This window comes from Pinus tabuliformis, chromosome 8, assembly GCF_031772625.1.
Source record: "Pinus tabuliformis cultivar Carrire ecotype Pingquan chromosome 8, CPIR1, whole genome shotgun sequence".
NCBI lineage: Eukaryota > Viridiplantae > Streptophyta > Pinopsida > Pinales > Pinaceae > Pinus > Pinus tabuliformis.
The window spans coordinates 2,061,517,115-2,061,539,562 of NC_142294.1; the positions used below are offsets into that span (position 1 = coordinate 2,061,517,115).

Sequence of the window (22,448 nt, forward strand, 5' to 3'; positions counted from 1 at the left end):
AGGCACCCAATTAGCCCTTACTATCAAGTATAAATAAAGATCAAATCGAGTTCATTTGAAGACAAGAAGTTCCACATTACATCTCTGACTTATATTGTTGAACAAAGGAAGAGACGAAGTCTGGAAGAAGAGTAAAAAGGCCAAAAATTTGTCTCTCTTAGTCTTGCATGAGGAAAGGAAAATCCTTCTTGGATCACATTTGTAAAGACTTTGTCAGAACAAAGTTTGTTGAAGGAAAAGATTTTCAAAATAAAATTTGGCTCAAAAACCACCTCTAGGAGGCAAGTTGGCCCTACCAAGGAAGAGGCACCCAATCAACACTTATGATCAAGTATAAATAAAGACCAAATTGAGCTCATTTGAAGACAAGAAGTTTTGCATAACCTCTTTGATCTTCTACAGTTGAACGAAGGAAGAGACGAAGTCTGGAAGAAGAGTAAAAAGGCCAAAAATTTGTTTCTCTCAGTCTTGCATGGGGAAAGGAAAATCCTATTTGGATTCACATTTGTAAAGTCTTGGAATATCTTAGGAAAAACTATTGAAGGAAGAATTATTGACTGGGTTTTCCCCTAAAGAGGGGTTTTGCCCTGGTTGTGTGCCTATATTTGGTGTCCTTTGATTTATGTGCTATTGATTTGGTAATTGCTTGATAAACTAAAAGAAAGAAGATATAAAGAAACCTAATAAGAAATCAAGAACATCACACGTAATTATCAAGTATAAGAAAATCTTTCTACCTTTCTGATTTTCTATCATAAATTCCAGTAAAATAGTTTTTTAAAGAATTAAGAGAATAAAGTTGATGGAAGGATTAGAGACCTTGTCTTTCCATTGGGCATATAGGGTATCAAGAAAGAAGTGGGTGGATTATGGAAAAAAGGTTTTAGAGATTTGTCCATCAATTGAAGGGCACAAGGGAAACACTCTTGAGTTGTTACTAGACTCATTAGGCTTATCAAATTCGAATAATGTTATGCTGTTGTATATTAGAGATGACCGAACAGATGAAGAGGAGGGTTCTGGCAGCTTTAATACTACAAAAAAAATGAAAGTGTCGGAGGAAGACACATGTAGGGAGCTCAGAAACATTGCTTGGGACACTAGGTGGTGTGATATAATGAATTTCATTTCAGCATATCGACGCCATCTATCTATATCTACTGCATCTTCCTTGATGCATGGCATATCATTTACATACAACAGATCACCTTTGACAACTTTTAGAGAGGAGAGGGATACATTTGGTCCCATCAATATACCGACAGACAAATTATGGGGTGCACAGAGTCAACGGTCGCTGCAAAACTCTGAAATTGGTGGAGAGCGTGAGCAAATGCTTGAACAAATTATACAATCATTTAGTGTTCTAAAAAAATGCACTGCTAAGGTTAATATGGAGTATGGTCTTGACCCAACCATTTGGAAAGCGATAATGTAAGCTACTCAAGAAGTTGCTGAAGGAAAGTTGAACAATCATTTCCCTTTGGTCACTTGGCAAACTGGTAGTGGGACTCAAAGTAACATGAACGCTAACGAGGTGATTGCAAATCGTGCTGCTGAAATTCTTGGAAAGAAACGTGATGAAAAATGTGTACATCCAAATGACCATGTCAATATGTCTCAATCTTCTAATGATACATTTCCCACTGTTATGCACATTGTTGCAGTAGTGGAAATGAACTCAAAATTCATACCAAGCTTGCGGCAACTTCTTTCTACATTGGAAGCTAAGAGCAATGAATTTAAGGATATAGTGAAAATTGGGCGTACTCATACCCAAGATGCAACACTGCTAACTCTTGGTCAAGAGTTTAGTGGGCAGCGGTTATGCTACCTAGGTAAAATACAACATAGAACGTGTTAAAAACTCATTACCTCGTATCTATCAACTTGCACAAGGAGGGATTGCAGTTGGAACTGGTCTCAATACTAAAAATGGGTTTGACATTAAAATTGCTGCAGCTGTTGCTGAAGAAACACAACTACCATTTATTACAGCTGAGAACAAGTTTGAATCTTTGGCAGCACATGATGCTTTTGTTGAAACCAGTGGAGTTGTGAACACTGTTTTAGTTTCTCTAATGAAGATAGCAAATGATATACGTTTCCTAGGAAGTGGGCCTCGCTGTGGACTAGGTGAATTGCTATTACCTGGAAACGAACTTGGCAACAACATCATGCTTGGAAAATTGAACCCTAATGACTTGCTTTCTTTCTCTTCGTCGAGCGACAGTGGAACAATGGCTGTTAGTGTTGGGGGATGTCGACGTCAAACGTAGCTAATAATAAATGTGCCGCTGCAAATAGTAAACTATCGATGTTTTTTTTTGGCCGAGCCACGGTCAAAGGACATGACTGGAGGGTCATCGTCGAACTGTTTGAACCGTTTTAATGATCCAGAAGGAAGGGGCATGAGGGCACTCACTCGAGTTGATTTGGATGAAATGATGGATGTGACACAATGCACAATTGTTTCTGAGCTCTCTAATGAGCATCTCGATTCATGGTTAGATTCATACGGGTGTGGTGATTCATATGCCAGTTCGATAGCCATCTATGTTACAAATTATGTTAATATAATTTAATTAACTAAATTGATTCAATTAAAAAAAAGAGAGAAAAAAAGAAAAAAAGAAGAAGTTTATATATATATTCATTTAAAAAAGAAAAAAAGAAAAAAAAAGCTATTTAAAAAAAATATGGGAGGTCAATTAAAAAAAAAAAAAAACTTTGTTCCAAAATAATATCACCAGAGAACTATTCGATGTTATAAAAAATGACGTAAGCCAAGCGAAGACAAATATTCCAGGTTAAAAGTGAAGGAAACTGCCAACAATAAGCTTTGAGGACAAAACTGTTAGGATATTTCGACACATAGGAAATAATTAAGTATAACTTGGTCTAGTTTATAGTTAGGTAAAGTGTGTTTCTTTAGTATGTATTTTTTGTAACTTACAATCTGACGGTCACAATATGTTCTAGACATGAAGTGATCCGAGGGTTCATTCCCTCTTCGGTATTACTGACACTTGATCCATGGCTTAACACCCAATTGGCCCATGATCTCTATTTAAAGAGCATGGAGGGTCATTTGTTAGGTGACTGTTCATGAGAGAAGCTTATGTAAATTTTCTTTCTTTTACATTAATAAATTGCTTGAAGTGGCCACGTTGGTTTAGGCTGTGGACTGTTTCCCTCTTTGAGGGTTTTAACCACGTCAAGGATACTGGTGTATTGATTTGTGATTTTTTTGTGAGCAGTGTCCTTTGGTGTTCTATCTATAAGGAACTTACCTTGTAAATTCCTACATGGTATCAAAGCTATTGGAGGGCCGCATTTGTTGGTGATCCAAATCTAAAGCTGGTACAACTGCATCTCACTGTCGTTTTCTAGATCTACTGTTTCTAACTGCTTTCAGGCCGAGAGGACTGCTTTATTGTTTTAGGAGCATCTGTTCCAGTGAGGAACCCCTTTCATTTCACGCGAAAAGGTTTCCTGTAGCCCTAGCTACGTCATTTTTAAGATCTGGAGGTATACAGTTTTTATTTGCAGTTATAGTTATTTATCTCTCTCGTTATTTCGATTTATAGTCCTATATCAATTTTTTTTATTATCGGATCTATACCTTTGATTTCTGCGTATGTTTTTTTGCCCCGCGACTCTGCGTGATCTGGGCAAACCAGAAACATAAATAAATGATTTTTCTCATGCGTATGCTCTTTTCCGCTGCGCCTTAGCGTGATTTTAGAAAATCAGAAACATTGAGGAAAATATATAATTTTCGGCCAAATCTAATTTTAAGCTGTAAGACTTGGATACTTTTGCTTGTTTGTTTGGTTTGTGTGGTTTTTTTTTTGTTTTGTAGGAAAAAATGGGGTTTTCAAGTAAGCACGCACCCCAAAGATTTAGTGATAAAAAAAAACCCCTTCCTCCTTTCCAAAATTGACTAACCTTTTAAACTAGCTCACTTGGTCTAAAGTTACTTTATGAGAATAGAGGTTTTGGGTTCAAGTTTTTCTTTTTGTTGAGTTACCTTTTCAAAAAGCACATGTAACTTATGTTTTAAAGTTACTTTATGTAAAAGTGTGCTCATCCATTATAAAAAGTGAGTCACTTATATTTCCAAAGTGACTTTAACTTTTAAGTTAAAATTTAGTGAATAGTTCATAAAGTACCATTGTAAAAGTGACTTTCACTTATTTATAAAAGTGGGTCCCATAAAGATTTTTTTTTTTTTTTTTTTTTTAAAGTGAACTATTCAGATTAAGTTTGGAAAGGGGGGATTTTTTTAAATATAACATTATCATCAACTTCCCAACATTCGCATGGTTCGTTGGCATCTTCAACAAATTTTATTCAAAAAGCCATAACTTTTTCATTTGTACGTTGTTTTCAGAGCCGTTTTTTTGAATCGGCCTAATTTTTCGAGATCTTTCCATGGGAACACTTAGTTTCAGCATATACAGCTTTGGTTTAAAAAAAATGGAAAGTCCATGCTTAGTTATTCTTGACAGCACCAACTACTTTCAATGGCTATCCTACATGGTGGATTTACTTAGAAGTAAAGGTCTTTATAGAATAGCCTCAGGCCAAGAGTTTAAACCTCAAGATGAAGATAAGCAAGCCAAATGGGAAAATAAGCAAGATCAAGCACGTGGGTTGATAGGGATGTCTATTTCTCCAGACCTTAGATTCCATATCTCAAAAATTGATACCCCCAATGAAGCAATGAAAAAGCTCAATAAAGTTTTTGAAATAAAAAATGAAATTAGAGCCCATCAACTCGAAAATGAGTTGCTTATGTTGGACCCCAATAATTTTTCTTTCATTGAAGATTTTTTGTCCAAGTTCAAGACCTTTAGACTTCTCTCAGATTGTGTTAAGGTTAAGAAAGAAGATGGTAACCTTATCTATTCCATTCTTACTAAGTTAGGACTAGCCTACTCCGTGTTTGTTTCCACCTTCCTATTGATTTGGCGTAGCATCGGATGTCCTCTAGCCACAAAAATTGGTGGAGAGGTTAAAGCACATGAGATCTCCAATACCCAGAAATGGTTTGGGCAAAATCTAACCAGTTTGGGAGATATTAAAATAATTAATATTTTTAATGGAGTCCCTAAGTCTAAACTTAGGGAAAATAAAATATTAATGTGAATTAATATAAAACTGAGTTAGAATGGTCCAAAAGTCATGGATCAAACCAGATCTACTCTTAGTCGTTGATTAGGGACTTAATCTCGGCCGTTGAATTGTCAATGAGAAAAGTATAAGAGGAGGCTTGAGGGTCACTTGGAGAACACACCGAGTTGATCAAGATTTCGATTTTCTAGGGCAGGGTTTGCTGAGGAAGTCGAAAGAGTGATCGAAGTTACAGTTGAGGGGCAATGAATACAGAAGCAGAGAGGTAGAGATAGTATCAGGAGGATCAATGAAGAAACCAGGAGAGAGGGACGCAGAGCTTTCCAGGGCTCACGCAAAGGTAGCTAGGAGCTGCGCAGTGCCTCAGAGAGCCAACTTGGGTGACGTAGAGGCTCTAAGGGCTGACGCAGTGCCTCCAGAGGCTGACGCAGGGCGAGCTAGGGTGACACTAGGAAGATGCTGGGCCAGAAAGCGCTGACACAGTCCCTAGAGGTTGACGTTGGGGTTTTCGTGGGGCAGATTGGAGCTGGGAGCTGTCGGAGTGTTTATCTGGGGTTTTAGCTGGAACATCTGTCTCCGATTGAGAGGTACTATTGCTGAGATTATTCTCTGTTGGGTGAGCCGGTTTTGGCACCCAGATTGTATTCTGAAACTGCTTAATAATTAAAACCCTCAGATAGCTGCACCGGTTTTCCCGCATTGTGTTTTTCCCGGGACATTGGTTCAAAAACAACGGTGTACTGTGTCACTTGTGTGCTTGTTTTGTTTCCTTCAGTCGATGATATGTATGTGTTGAGCATGTACTTGTATTTATTTTTAGTATTTACATGGTAAATAACTTGTTAATTAATCGAAACAAGTAGGCATAAATAAATCAGAAAAGTACATGAAGGGTTTCTAACAGTTAGACTTAGAAATTCCAACACTACCATTCTACTAGAGAAGCCTTTATTTCTCAAGGACAAGACTACAAGTCCCCCTCTTTTGATGCTTTTTGTGATTCTTTAATAAGAGAATAAGAAAAACTCTTACATCTTGGTCTTATTAATACTGGAAACTTTTCTAAGAAAGCCTTAGTAGCCCAACAACAATCAAGTTCAAAGAATCCTAAGAAGCAGCATCCTAAAAAGAATTGTCCTAAACCAAACAAGGGTCCTAAGCGATTTCAGTCTCAAAATGAAAAATCAACTCAACAAAATGATAAGGCAACTAAAAACAAAGGGAAGAAAATTGATAGACATTGCAACTTTTGTAATCGTGATGGCCACTTAGAATCCAAATGCTTTAAGAAGATGGAAGCATTGAAAGCAACAATAAAGAAGCATAACATCCATTTGGAGCACTCTTCAACTTCAACTTCATCTTCATGAATGACACTTTCTGCATGTGGTTGTCAAGCATCTCGGTCTAGTTATGCACTAAATGTATCTTCTTCTCATTCTCATGAGTGGGTCATTGATTCTGGAGCTTCTTATCACCTTGCAAAAAACAAAGCCATGTTTGCTTCTTTAAATGATTGTAACACCAAAAATATATATGTTGGTGATGATAGATCTCTCAGTGTTGTAGGGATTGGAACTATTCATCTAGACAATGGTCAATTTAATGATGTATTATGTGTTCCTACCTCATCCTGCAACCTTCTATCTGTATATTAGATAATTGATTCAGGTGACGGTAAAACCGTTGATTTTTCACCTTATGATGTTGTAATTAAGGACCTAAGAGATCCTAGACAGATTTTAGCTACTAGCATTGCTGATGATTCTACAAGGTTGTATAAGTTTAACAACTTTGGGTCATCAACTCTTCCCTCGATATTTGTTGCTCATAATGATGAAGTGAGCAAACTTTGGCATGAGCGATTTGGTCACTTAAACTATTGCTTCCTTCAAAATCTATGTAAAGAAAATATGGTGACAGGTCTTCCTATGGTATCTTGCAGAGATGGTGTTTGTTCTGGATGTGTACTCGGAAATCATCATCGGGATAGTTTTAAAAAACGTGCCTCTTGGCACGCCTCAGCCCCTTTACAACTTGTGCAAATTGATTTATGTGGTTCACTTCCAGTTGTTTCATTCTCTGGCTACAAGTATTTCTTAACTTTCATTGATGATTTCTCCAAAAGCATTTGGGTATACTTCTTAAAACTCAAGAGTGAAGCCTTTAACATGTTCTTTGCCTTTAAGGCCTTTGTTGAGAAACAATCTGGACATCAAATTCTTAAGCTAAGATCTGATAATGGCGAAGAATATGTTAACAACAAATTCATCAACTTTTACACCGAGCATGGAATTTAATTGCAACATATTGTTCCATATACTCCACAACAAAATGGTGTAGCTGAAAGGAAGAATCGCACCTTAAAAGAAATGGCTAATTGTATGCTTCAATCTAAAGGGCTTGTTGAAATTTGGTACCGGAGGACAGGTGGTTCCCTTAGGCTTTGATCTTTGGCCTAGGGAAAAGTGTCCAAAAGAATTTAATTTTTCTCCTAAAGTAACTTTATAATTTTTATAAAAAATCTAATTTAAAAGTGACTTTAAGTGATAAAGTTACTAAGTCTAATTTTAAAGTGACTTTTATAAAGTCAATGAAAAATTAGAAAGGAAAAGTGACTTTGGAAATAAATGACTAAGTGGGTCTTTATTAAAGTGGGGTGAATTAAAAAATAGAAAGTGAGATTTAAATGAGCATTTAATCTTAGCCATTGATCTAAATTTATTTCAGCCATTGGATTTAGGGATCACCCAAAAGTCACTTAGGGTTGGGTTAAGGGAGGAAAAGGAGGAAAAATATCATTCAATTCTTTCATGAGCAGATTGAGAGAAGGAGAGCAAGAGAGCAAGGGAGATTTCTGGACAGCTGAAAGCGGAGTTACAGCAAAGCGGAGTTTCAGCAGCGGAAAGCGGAGTTTCAGCAGCGGAAAGCGGAGTTTCAGCAAAGCGGAGTTTCAGCAGCTGAAAGCGGAGTTTCAGCAGTCGAAAGCGGTGTATCAGCAACAGCCGCGGTGTAACAGCAACAACTGCGGTGTAACAGCAACAGCAGCAGTGTAACAGCAACAGCAACGGTGTAACAGCAACAGCCGCGGTGTAACAGCAACAATAGCGGTGTATCAGCAAGACTGAGTTTCAGCAAGGCTGAGATAAGTTGTAAAAGTCTGTTTGTTGATTTTTTGCTGAACATTTCTCTCACTGTAAAAAGGCATTTTCCAGAAATAAAAAAGAGCTCTCAAACTGGTTTTCCCCAAGAGTTGTAGGGGGTTTTTCCAGGGTCACATTGACCAAAAATCTCAGTGTTTAAATGTGTTTTAATGGCTGTTTATTACTGCTGATTTTTATTTCTGCAATTTCCAGCATTCTGTAAAATTTCCAGAATTTCTGTGTTCAACAATTTTTATTTTTATTTTTATTTATTTATTTATTTTTTATTTATTTATTTATTTTTTTTCTCAGCGTGTTAAATGTATGGTTATGGGAAAGGGCATTTAACTATATGGGAGAAATAAGGAGAAACTGAAAACCGGGGTGGGAAATGAGAAATTTCTACATGGTATCAGAGCTTGAGTGCTGAAGGGCAGTTTGGGACAGCAAAAAGAAAAATTACAGCTGCTGATTTTTCACTTAGAAAATTCCAGCAAGCTGATTTTTCATAAACAACAGTTTTACCTTTAATACAGCAGTGCTATTTTTCAGTTTTAGGACAACAAGATGTCATTGGGATTGAGGGTAGAGGATAGGCTAGATGGGCATACAAATTACAGCGTTTGGAAGGAGAGAATGCAGAGTATCTTTGAGGAGGCAGAAGTCTGGAATATCATGGTGCATACCACACAGAACCTTGTTGTTGTGCCTACTGATGCTACTCAGTTGGCTGCTTATAATAAAAAGAACAACAAGGGTAAGAGGCTGATTCTAGACGGAATCAAAGGCCATTGCATTCCTCATGTGAGAGGAAAGAGCAATGCCCATGAGATGTGGACAACATTGTCCAATCTCTACCAGAGTACCAATGAGAACCGGAAGATGGTCCTGAAGGAGAAGCTGAAGAACATTAAGATGGGTAATGATAGTGCAGCTGGATATCTCACAAAGATTACCAATGTGAGAGATGAGTTGGCAGCGATTGGAGAGGCCATTCCACCCACTGAGTTGGTGCTGATTGCAGTGAATGGCCTCCCCCGTTCATGGTTGAACTTTGCTGATGGGGTGTGTGCACGTGAGACCCTTCCCACATGGGAGAGGTTTTGGGATGATTGCATTCAGACAGAGATCAGGAAAGACAGCTTGGGGCAGCCAAGCCAGTTGAGTAGGATGAGGACGTAGCACTGGTGGCAGGAGGCAAGAAAGGCAAAGGGAAGAGGCAGGCTTCCACAAGCGGTGGTGGGGGCAAAGGCAAAGGTAAAGGTAAACAGGGGAACACACAGAAGGACTATTCCAAGGTGAAGTGTTGGAATTGTCAGAAGATGGGACACTATGCAGTTGTGTGTCCGGAGAAGAAGAAGAAGAAGGGGAAGAACCAGGACGTGGCAGCTTCAGCAAAGATTGAGGACTTTGCTGGTCGTTTTGACCGAGAGTTTGCGTTCACTACGTGTGAGTCCTCTAGTGCAGGATCACTTGCCACACAGGTTCAGAGGGAGCATGCTTTTCCCTCGATTAGTGGAGCATCTTCAGGTATCTGGTATGTGGACAGTGGGGCTTCACGTCATATGACAGGAGTCCGTGAGTACTTCTCTGAGCTTTCAGAGAGTGGCACTGATATTGAGGTAGTACTCGGTGATGACAGAGTTGTTAGAGCAGTCGGGGTGGGGACAGTGACATTTCAGAGGGAGTCCAAACCTCCCTTGAAGGTGTCAGAGGTTCTTTATGTGCCAGGGATGAGGAAGAACCTCATATCCGTCTCAGCTTTGGAGGACAGGATATGAGGTACTGTTCAGGGGAGGACAGGTGTTGATGTATCCCAGGGGCACTCCAGCTGATTCAGCTAGAGTGATAGGTGTACGCCATGCAAAGGTGTACAAGTTTGCATTTCAGCCCCTTTTGGCATTGAGCAGTAGTACCGACAGCAGAGCTAGCAGTTTTGAGCTGTGTGAGATTTGACACCGCAGGATGAGACATATGTATCATGGAGCCTTGAGGACATTGCGGGATATCACTACAGGTGTGCCAGATTTCAGTACTGATCACTTTGATACTTGCAGAGGTTGTGCTATGGGCAAGTTTGCCAAATCCCCTTTTCCCAGCAGTGACAGCAGAGCGACGGGGATACTTGATTTGATTCATTCGATGTGAGCGGTCGGATGTCTCATGTTTCCTTGAGTGGATATGAGTACTATGTTTTATTCATTGATGATCACTCTAGGAGGACCTGGATTTATTTTTTGAAGACCAAGAGTGAGGTCTTCAAGCGGTTTCAGGAGTTTAGAGCTCTTGTAGAGACACGGACAGGTCGGAAGATCAAGTCTCTGAGGTCGGACAATGGAGGAGAGTACACCCTTGGAGAGTTTGTTGACTCTTGTGCGGAGGCAGGCATTAGGAGGGAGTTCACTGTTCCTTACAACCCCCAGCAGAACGGGGTTGCGGAGAGGAAGAACAGATCCATCATAGGGGCTGCCAAAGCCATGTTACATGATCAAGGGTTGCCATTGTTCTTGTGGGCAGAGGCCTGCAACACAGCTGTTTACTTGCAGAACAGGAGTCCGCATCGTGCCTTGGGCACATGACTCCCGAGGAGGCTTTCTCTGGGAAGAAGCCTGATATTGGTCATCTTCATATCTTTGGATGCATTACATACTCCTATATACCCAAGGAGAAGAGGACAAAACTAGAGCCCACCGCAGAGAAGAGTATCTTTGTGGGCTACAGTGAGACCTCAAAGGCCTTTCGGATTTACATTCCTGCACAGAGGAGAGTTGTTGTCAGACGGGATGTGAAGTTCGAGGAGGACAGGGCCTTTAGGAGGTCACGAGAGTTAGAGTATCTGGATCAGCCAGACCCTTAGCAGCAATTGAGTCAGTCGCAGGGATCCAGTGGGCAGGGATCAGGAGGATCCGGAGGTACATCTATGAGGATGTCAGGTTCATCAGTGAGCAGTGGCTCGTCGAGCCAGAGGGGTGGTGCTCCGGGCAGCATGCAGAGCAGTTCACAGAGTAGTTCACTAGGGAGTCCACTGATGGACAGTTCACACGGTACCTCAGCTTCTACAGGTCCAGGTGCAGGCAGGAGGACAACAGACAGACAGTCAGGAGTTCAGGCTACTGATGGTGATGAGGAGGAGGAGTTTCATTCTCCTATGGGAGAAGCATGCTCAGGGAAGAGGAAGCCCAAGTGGCTTCAGGACACCTTGAGAGATGCCACATCTGTTGCTGAGCCGAAGAGGCCGGTCAGAGAGAGTAGACCACCTGAGAGGTTTTGTAGTTATATGGTGATGGTTACCAGCATCCTTGACTCTGAGCCTTCTAGCTATGAGGAGGCAGCTAGCCAGCATGTCTGGAGAGAGGCCATGCAGGAGGAGTATTCTTCTATCATGAAGAATGATGTTTGGGAGGTGGTGCCGAGGCCTGAGGGCAAATCCGTGGTTACTTTCAGATGGCTTTACAAGGTAAAGCATGCTGCAGATGGCAGCATTGAGAAATTCAAAGCAAGGTTTGTGGCTAGAGGGTTCTCCCAGGTAGAGGGAGTTGATTATGAGGAGACCTTCGCTCCCGTGGCTCGATATACTTCGATACGCTCCATTATATCGATAGCAGCAGAGATGGGTTGGAAGATCCACCAGATGGATGTGAAGACCGCATTTCTCAATGGCTTCATACAGGAGGAGGTGTACATTGAGTAGCCACAGGGCTTTGAGGTGCATGGGAAGGAGTCCCATGTGTGCAGACTGAAGAAGGCCCTTTATGGCTTGAAGCAAGCTCCCAGAGCTTGGTACTCCAGGATAGATACATATTTGCAGGGGATGGGTTTCACAAAGAGTGAGGCAGATCCGAACTTTTACTTTATTGTGATTGGTGAGGAGCCTCTCATTCTGGTGCTGTATGTGGATGACTTGGTCATTACAGGTGCAGAGAGACTCATAGAGCACTGCAAGAGAGATCTTGCGGCGGAGTTTGAGATGAAGGACATCGGCTTGATGCATTACTTTTTGGGTTTGGAAGTGTGGCAGGAGGAGGGCATTTCTTCCTGGGGCAGGGGAAGTTGTTAGGATATTCCGACACATAGGAAATAGTTAAGTTCAACTTGGTCTAGTATAGAGTTAGGTATAGAGTTAGGTAAAGTGTGTTTCTTTACCGTTGTACATTTTGTAACTTACAATCCGACGGTCACGATATGTAGTGATCCGACGGTTCACTCTCTCCTCGGTATTACCGACACTTGATCTGTGGCTTGACATCCGATTGGTCCATGAGTTCTATTTAAAGCGCATGGAGGGTCATTGTTCGGGTAATCCGTGCATGAGAGAAGCTTATGTAAATTTTCATTCTTTGATTAATAAATTGCCTGTAGTAGCCACGTTGGCACATGCCGTGGACTGTTTCCCTCTTTGAGGGTTTTAACCACGTCAAAAATACTGGTGTATTGATTTGAGATCTGGTTGTGAGCGGTGTCTTTTTGGTGTTCTTTTTGAGGAACTTACCCTGTAAATTCCTACATGGTATCAGAGCTATTTGAGGGCCGCGTCCGTTGGTGATCCAAATCTGAAGCCGGTAGAACTGCATCCGACTGCCGTTTCCTAGATCTGCTGTTTCTGACTGCTTTCGGGCCGAGAGGACTGCTCTGTTGTGTTTGGAGCATCTGTTCCAGTGATGAACCCCTTTCGTTTCACGCGAAAAGGTTTCTGGTAGCCCTAGCTGCGTCATTTTTAAGATCTGGAGGTATACAGTCTTTATTTGCAGTTTACTGTTATTTTCTCTTTGCTTATTTCGGTTTCGGTTTATTTAGCCTTTTTTTAACCGGATCTATACCTTTCATTTCTGCGTATGCTCTTTGCCCTGCGACTCTGTGCGATCTGGCCAAATCAGAAACAGAAAAGAAGGATTTTTCTCATGCGTATGCTCTTTTCCCTGCACCTTAGTGTGATCTCGGAAAATCAGAAACATTGAGAAAAATATTTAGTTTTTCGGCTAAAGCTAACTTTGAGCCGCAAGGTTCATTTTTTAAAATATCTAGTTTTTTGGCTAAAGCTAACTTCGAGCCATAAGGTTCGTTTTCTTTGCATGTCCGTGTTGGGTTTTGTGTTTTGTGTTTTGTAGGGAAAAAGAGCTTTCTCAAGGCAAGCACGCAAACCAAGGCCCCCCCCTCCCTCTCTCTCTCCCTCTCTCTCTCTCTCAAATTTTTTGTATAGATCAATTGGTTCAAAGCTATTTTAAGAGAGTAGAGGTCTTGGGTTCAAGTCTCCATTTTGTGGGGGCGGATTTTTTCATTTCCGCACATTCGCGCACTTTGCCGGCAACTTCAACAATTTTTTTTTCAAAAAGCCATAACTTCTTCATCCGGAAGCCTTTTTCAGAGCCGTTTTTTTTTAAACAGCCTAATTTTTCGAGATCTATCCATTGGAACACTTACTTTCAGCATCTTCAGCTTCAGTTTTTAAAAAAAAAAATGGAAAGTCCATGCCAAGTCATTCTTGACAGCACTAACTACTTCCAATGGATAGCCTACATGGAAGATTTACTTAGAAGTAAAGGTCTCTACAGAATAGCCACAGGCCAAGAGAAGAAACCAAAAGATGAAGACAAGGCTGCAAAATGGGAAAATAGACAAGATCAAGCACGTGGTTTGATAGGGATGTCTATTTCTCCTGATCTTAGATTCCATATTGCAGAACTTGAGACTCCTCATGAAGCATTGGAACAAATCACTAAAGTTTTTGGGATTAAAAATGAAATTAGAGCCCATCAACTTGAAAATGAGTTGCTTACATTGGATCCTAATAATTTTTCTTGCATTGAAGATTTCTTGTCCAAATTCAAGACCCTTAGATATCTCTTGGAAGGTGTTAAGGTTAAGAAAGAAGATAGTAACCTTATTTATTCCATCCTTACTAAGTTGGGACCAGCCTACTCTGTATTTGTTTCCACCTTCCATTCTACAAGGGAAGCTTTCATTTGTCAAGGAAAAGACTACAAGGCCCCTTCCTTTGACTTTTTTTGTGATTCTTTAATAAGAGAACAAGAAAAACTCTTACACCTTGGTCTTCTTAATCTTGGAAACTCTTCCAAGAAAGCGTTAGCCGCCCAGCAGCAACCAAATTCAAAGAATCCTAAGAAGTCATATCCTAAAAAGAATGGTCCTAAACCAAACAAGGGTCCTAAGCAAACTCAGCCTCAAAATGAAAGATCATTTCAGCAAAATGATAAGACCAATAAAAACAAATGGAAGAAGACTGATAGACATTGTAACTTTTGTAATCGAGATGGCCACTTAGAATCTAAATGCTTTAAGAAGATGGAAGCCTTGGAAGCCGCAATGAAGAAACATAACATCCATGTGGAGCATTCTTCAACTTCCTCTTCAACTTCATCTTCAGGAATGGCACTTTCTGCATGTCGTTGTCAATCATCTCAGTCTGGTTATGCATTAAATGTATCTTCTTCTTCTCATTCTCATGAGTGGCTCATTGATTCTGGAGCCTCTTATCACATGGCCAAAAACAAAGCCATGTTTTCTTCTTTAAATGATTGTAACACCAAAAATATATATGTTGGTGATGATAGATCTCTTAATGTTGTAGGGACTGGAACTGTTCATCTAGACAATGGTCAGTTTAATGATGTATTATGTGTTCCAACCTTATCCTGCAACCTTCTATCTGTATATCAGATAACTCATTCAGGTGAAGGTAAAATTGTTGAATTTTCACCTCATGATGTTGTAATCAAGGATCTAAGAGATCCTAAACAGATTCTAGCTACTGGTATTGCTGATGATTCCACAAGGTTGTATAAGTTTCACAACTTTGGGTCATCAAATCTTCCCTCAGTATTTGTTGCTCATAATGATGAAGTGAGCAAACTTTGGCATGAGCGATTTGGTCACTTAAACTATCGCTCCCTTCAGCATCTATGTAAAGAAAATATGGTGACAGGTCTTCCTATGGTATCTTGCAGAGATGGTGTTTGTTCCGGATGTGTACTCGGAAAACATCATCGGGACAGTTTTGAAAAACGTGCCTCTTGGCACGCCTCAGCCCCTTTACAGCTTGTGCACAGTGATTTATGTGGTCCACTTCCTGTTGCTTCATTCTCTGGCTGCAAGTATTTCTTAACTTTCATTGATGATTTCTCCAGACGCACTTGGGTATACTTCTTAAAACTCAAGAGTGAAGTATTTAACACATTTTGGCCTTCAAAGCCTTTGTTGAAAAACAATCTGGACATCAAATTCTTAAGCTAAGAACTGATAATGGTGGAGAATATGTTAAAAACACATTCATCAACTTTTGCACCGAAAATGGAATTCAAATGCAACATACTGTTCCATACACTCCACAACAAAATGGTGTAGCTGAAAGGAAAAATCGCACCTTAAAGGAAATGGCTAATTGTATGCTGCAATCTAAAGGACTTAGTCTTAGTTTTTGGGCCGAAGCAATTAATTGTGCAAATTATATAATCAATCGCACTCCTACTAAGGTTCTAAAGAATATCACTCCAGAAGAAGCTTGGAGTTCCATTAAACCAGATGTAAGTCACTTTCGTGTTTTTGGAAGTGAAGCATGGGCCCATATTCCAGATGAAAAGCATAAAGCTTTAGAACCTAAGAGTGAGAAATGTACTTTTGTTGGATATTCTGAAGATGTAAAAGGTTATAGACTTATTCCATTTAAGTCCAAAAATGTTATCATTAGAAGAGATGTAAAATTTGATGAAAATAAATCGGCCTGCGAGCCTAGTCCGGCGGATGTGCCACCTCTTCCTATCTCTTCTACTTTTGAAAACATTTCTTCTTCAGATGATGAAAGTGAGGATGACAATCCTCCCCCACCTTCTCAGGATCCTCAACTTCCAAGATGGGTCCGTGCTACTCGGGATGCAGCAGGTGATCTTGCCGGTGATCCTACAGATCAGCGACGTACACGTTCTCAGTTTGAAAGAGCCTCTTCTTTACTGGCTCAAGCTCCAGTAAATCATGATCCTGACACTTTTGCAGAAGCTTCAGGCCATCCACATTGGGAAGCAGCTATGAATGAAGAATATCATTCATTGTTGGCAAATGATACATGGGATCTTGTTCCTCTACCAAAGGGACGCAAACTTGTTAGATGTAAATGGGTTTACAGAACCAAGTATGGACCAGATGGGAAAGTTGATAAACATAAAGCTCGTCTTGTTGCTAAGGGCTTTTCACAGGTTGAAGGCATTGACTACACTGAAACCTTCTCCCCTGTTGCCAAAATGAACTCTATCCGCCTTGTTCTTTCCCTTGCTGCCTCTTTAAAATGGGAAGTCCATCAGATGGATGTTAAATCTGCCTTCGATGGATGTTAAATCTGCCTTCTTGCATGGGGACTTGCATGAAGAAATCTATATGGAACAACCCATTGGCTTCATCCAAACAGACTCCAGCCTTGTATGTCGACTTAAGAAATCCCTTTATGGTCTCAAGCAAGCTCCTCGGGCTTGGTATGCCAAAATGGATAGCTTTCTTTTAGAATCTGGCTTTTCTAGGTGTTATTCTGACAATACTGTCTACACCAAGAAAGTGGGCAACTCTCTTATCATCCTTGTTCTTTATGTTGATGATCTTATTCTTACTGGTAGTGATCCCAACCTTATAAACCATGTGAAGTCCAGCCTTAAAAAGAAATTTGAAATGACAGACTTAGGACACTTACACTATTTTCTCGGTCTTCAAGTCTTGCAATCCAAGGAGGGTATTTCCCTTTCCCAGTCCAAGTATGCTTGTGATATTCTTCGTCATTTTCACATGGAAGACTGTAAGCCAGCCCCTTCTCCCTTTCAGTCTGGAGTCAAACTTTCAGTCTCTTGTACTTCTCCTGAAGTTGATGCTACCTTATACCGTCAACTTGTAGGAAAACTCTTGTATTTAACCCATACTCGTCCTGACCTTTCCTTTGCTGTTGGCCTTGTTGCTCGTTTTATGCAAAACCCCCGTGAAAGTCATTGGAAAGCAGCTAAAAGAATACTTCGTTATGTTCGAGGTACAGTACAGTTTGGGATTCATTACAGTGCCAAAGCAGCTCCTCTATTAGTTGGTTTCACTGATTCTGATTGGGCTGGTGACCCTGATGATCGGAAGTCTACTGCCGGTTATGTCTTCACTCTTGGTTCAGGACCTATTACATGGGCTTGTAAGAAACAGGCTGCCATTTCTCTTTCGTCAGCAGAAGCAGAGTATCGTGGTGCCGTGGAAGCTAGTAAGGAAGCCTTGTGGCTTCGTCAGATCCTATCAGAGTTTGGCTTTGAGCAGCAGCATCCAACCACACTTTGGTGTGATAATCAAAGTGCCATTCAGCTATGCAAAGATCCAGTCCAGCATCAGCGCAGCAAACACATTGAACTACACATGCACTTCATCAGAAAGCTCATTCATGACCATGTTCATGAAGTGCAATATTGTTCAACAGATGATCAGGTTGCAGACATCTTCACAAAGGCTCTCACAGAGGCGAAGTTCACTAAACTTCGATATATGCTTGGAGTTCAGGAAGTTGTCACTAAGGGGGGATAGGCTCTAGTGCCTCCTTCCTTCTCCTATTGTGTCATATTTGTAAATCCTTCAATCCTATCCCAAGTTGTTCTTAAGGGGGGATGTTAGGATATTCCGACACATAGGAAATAGTTAAGTTCAACTTGGTCTAGTATAGAGTTAGGTAAAGTGTGTTTCTTTACCGTTGTACATTTTGTAACTTACAATCCGACGGTCACGATATGTAGTGATCCGACGGTTCACTCTCTCCTCGGTATTACCGACACTTGATCTGTTGACACACCCGATTGGTCCATGAGTTCTATTTAAAGCGCATGGAGGGTCATTGTTCGGGTAATCCGTGCATGAGAGAAGCTTATGTAAATTTTCATTCTTTGATTAATAAATTGCCTGTAGTAGCCACGTTGGCACAGGCCGTGGACTGTTTCCCTCTTTGAGGGTTTTAACCACGTCAAAAATACTGGTGTATTGATTTGAGATTTGGTTGTGAGCGGTGTCCTTTTGGTGTTCTTTCTGAGGAACTTACCCTGTAAATTCCTACAGAAGTATATTGTGGACATCCTTAGCAGATTCCACATGGAGGATTGTAGACCCATGTCGACACCGATGATCACCAACTGGAAGAAGCTTCATGCTTCGGATTCCGAGTTGGTGGATCCCACATTGTACAGGCAGCTGATTGGTTCCTTGATGTATTTGGTCAACACTAGACCAGATATCTGTATTGCAGTCAACACGATGAGTCAGTTTATGTGTGAGCCTAGGAAGGTTCACTGGGTGGCTGCAAAACACATTTTGCGGTACTTGCAGGGGACAGTGGATTATGGTCTGGACTACAGGCAGGGAGATGGAGTGAGATTGGCAGGATACACTGATTCTGATTGGGCAGGTTGTGCTTCTGATAGGAAGAGCACTTCAGGGTGCTGTTATGGGTTGGGTTCAGCAGTAGTGTCATGGTTCAGCCGGAAGCAGCAGTCAGTAGCACTGAGTTCAGCGGAAGCAGAGTATATGGCAGCGAGTCTAGCTAGTTGTGAGGCCATCTGGCTTCGCAAGATGTTGTTTGGCTTATTTGGTCAGCCGTTGAGACCTTCAGTGATTTACTGTGATAATCAGAGTTGCATTAAACTCACGGAGAATCCAGTATTTCATGACAGGTCAAAGCATATCGGGATCAGATATCATTTCATCAGAGACTATGTTCAGAAGGGAGCTGTGAAGCTTGAGTATATTTCCACTGATGAGCAGGTTGCAGATATTCTTACCAAAGCCTTACCACGGGGCAAGCATGTCTACTTCAGAGACAAGATGGGTGTGGTGAGGAACACTTTCCTCGGTAAGAGGGAGTGTTGAAATTTGGTATCGGAGGACATGTGGTTCCCTTAGGCTTTGATCTTTGGCCTAGGGAAAAGTGTCCAAAAGAATTTAATTTTTCTCCTAAAGTAACCTTATAATTTTTATAAAGTTAAATCTAATTTAAAAGTGACTTTAAGTGATAAAGTTACTAAGTCTAATTTTAAAGTGACTTTTATAAAGTCAATGAAAAATTAGAAAAGAAAAGTGACTTTGGAAATAAATGACTAAGTGGGTCTTTATTAAAGTGGGGTGAATTAAAAAATAGAAAGTGAGATTTAAATGAGCATTTAATCTCAGCCATTGATCTAAATCTATTTCAGCCATTGGATTTAGGGATCACCCAAAAGTCACTTAGGGTTGGGTTAAGGGAGGAAAAGGAGGAAAAAGATCATTCAATTCTTTCATGAGCAGATTGAGAGAAGGAGAGCAAGAGAGCAAGGGAGATTTCTGGACAGCTGAAAGCGGAGTTTCAGCAGCTGAAAGCGGAGTTTCAGCAAAGCGGAGTTTCAGCAGCTGAAAGCGGAGTTTCAGCAGCCGAAAGCGGTGTATCAGCAACAGCCGCGGTGTAACAGCAACAGCCGCGGTGTAACAGCAACAGCAGCGGTGTAACAACAACAGCCGCGGTGTAACAGCAACAACAGCGGTGTATCAGCAAGGCTGAGATAAGTTGTAAAAGTCTGTTTGTTGATTTTTTTGCTGAACATTTTTCTCACTGTAAAAATGCATTTTCCAGAAATAAAGAAGAGCTCTCAAACTGGTTTTCCCCAAGAGTTGTAGGGGGTTTTTCCAGGGTCACATTGACCAAAAATCTCAGTGTTTAAATGTGTTTTAATGGCTGTTTATTACTGCTGATTTTTATTTCTGCAATTTCCAGCATTCTGTAAAATTTCCAGAATTTGTGTTTTCAGCAAATTTTATTTTTATTTTTATTTTTATTCTTTTTATTTTTTATTTTTTATTTCAGCTTGTTAAATGTATGGTTATGGGAAAGGGCATTTAACTATATGGGAGAAATAAGGAGAAACTGAAAACCGGGGTGGGAAATGAGAAATTTCTACAGGGCTGTCTTAATTTATTGGGCAAAAGCAATTAACTGTGCAAATTACATAGTAAATCACACTCCTACTAAGGTTTTAAACTAAGTCACATGACACGAGGACACGAGACACGGAGGACACGTAAATACGAGGTATTCAATACGAAACGCAACGACCTGGAAACAGGACACGGGGGACACGTTTTATATATATTCAATATATATATATATATATATATATATATATATATATTATAAGCCTCTACCATTACCCATATTTGCAGCACAAATTTTTTTACACATTTTACCCTTTCTTAAGACATTATGAAGGGGCACCAATATCTATTACCCTCTTCTATCTTGTTTTCAGTGGTATTACTAAGGTTTCAGGATCCCTTTAATCAATTTTCAATATGAAAAATATTCCCCTAATCGTACATGTTCACCTAATATATGGCTCAACTAATTTCAAAAGTATGCAAAGAATTGCTAAGTCTTAATTTAGAAGATTGGTTTTTCACCTTACCTAAATTGCAAGAATAGAACATAGGAAGGGGTCCCATTAGGAAAGACTTCAATTTTGGATGAAAACGACTATAATTTATATATATATAGTATATTTGCACCAAAGTTTAAATACATTGATGAAGCCTTATTTTATTATATTTTTCATGAAGATATGATCATATATATAACTTGCTGTAATATACCATGTTACATAATCTTATAAAAATACATGAATACAGATATTATTAGCATATTTATTCTCAATACAGAATTGAGGAAATAATCAGGATTTAATGCTATATGGTATTGATGGCAACGTTGTTAATATTACATGGAAGAAAGGGAAGTAAGCCCAAGTTTCGAGATCGTTTTACAATTGATTATTTTCTCATTCCACTTTCAATTTCCTATGGACTATATAGCTTTGTTGATAGTATGGCGGATTTATTTAAAATTGGCCCAGAAAAAGAAAAAGCACACAATGATTTTGATACGCTTCTTTACATTTACTTTTCTTCTCATTTGGTTTGCATTCTGCTCTTTTTCTTATTTGGTTTGCACTCTTTAATATTTCTGATTTTTTTAATGCTCATCAGTGATCACTAATGTAGATTATATTTATGTGCTTCATATTGCTTAAAGTGGTCCAAGTCATATTTTAAGATCTTTTATATTTTTTAAACACTTAATTTCGTTTGTAGGACTCTCTTTACATGTAATAATTCCAAAGATTTCTTTGGTCCAAGTTTCTGCAGGAACTTGAAGGGGAGATATTGTCTGAAACTGAGAATTGGATAGTTAATAACAAATCACTGCTATCTTTTACATTATTGTACAAGCAAATTGATTTCTTTATTTTCATCAGGACTTCATTTTCATCGGGACTTTTTTACTGCAAAGTTTTTTAAATTTTTCTTTAATTTTCAGCATTTTGTATATATCTAGTTTATTTTGATTCTTTTATAACATTGGTTTTGTTTCATTCTTTTGTAAATTCTTTATTGATATTATATTTATTCTATACCATTTCAATTGTGAAGAAAATTTGAAAAAAACTAAAACATTAAAATATTTAAATAACAACTTTCAAGTTAGTACTTCTTGAACTTTAAATCTTTATCATCCTTTAAACGAGGACTTGATGAACTTAAGTCTTTATCATTTCTTTAATCCTTCAAGCATATGGTGACATTCCTCGCGACTACCTCGCTTATCCTTAGAAAGTTTCAGTGTCATGGATGAAACATTACAATTTTGCTCTCAATAATACAAACATTTGGTTTGCCAATTTAATAACCTTTTTAATTTTTGGATTTGAAAACTTGTGACTGTTTCAACATCACCTCACCGCTGCTCGCTCCACACGACAGAACACTCCCGCAGCTCGCTCCACACGACAGAACACTCCCGACAACCGAAAATATGCCAGAATAGACTGACGCTTACGTTATAAACCACGCTTTTTTTTCAATACGTATTCAAAAATCGAAATACGTTAGGGCAACGTATTTTATGTACCAAATACGCGTATTCCAAATGTATGACACGACTCGAAAACGTCGAATACGTATTCGATTTTTATGACACGTTAAAAATCGTATTGGACACGTATTAGGGCCGTTTTCGTGTCCAATACGTAAAATACGGGACACGGGACCCTAGGGGACGTGTCCTGTGACTTAGGTTTTAAAGAATATCACTCCAGAAGAAGCATGAAGCTCAATTAAACCAGATGTAAGTCACTT

The 22,448-nt window shown here is 39.6% G+C and overlaps 1 protein-coding gene and 1 pseudogene across 9 annotated transcripts in view; both read left to right on the top strand.

Moving 5' to 3' along the window:
* Window positions 1–22,448, top strand: part of LOC149244742 (Calcium-dependent lipid-binding (CaLB domain) family protein) — a 100,183-nt gene that overhangs the window by 54,532 nt on the left and 23,203 nt on the right. The gene's annotated exons all lie outside the window — the stretch shown is intronic.
* On the top strand, window positions 1,071–3,376 carry LOC149244743 (fumarate hydratase 1, mitochondrial pseudogene; annotated as a pseudogene).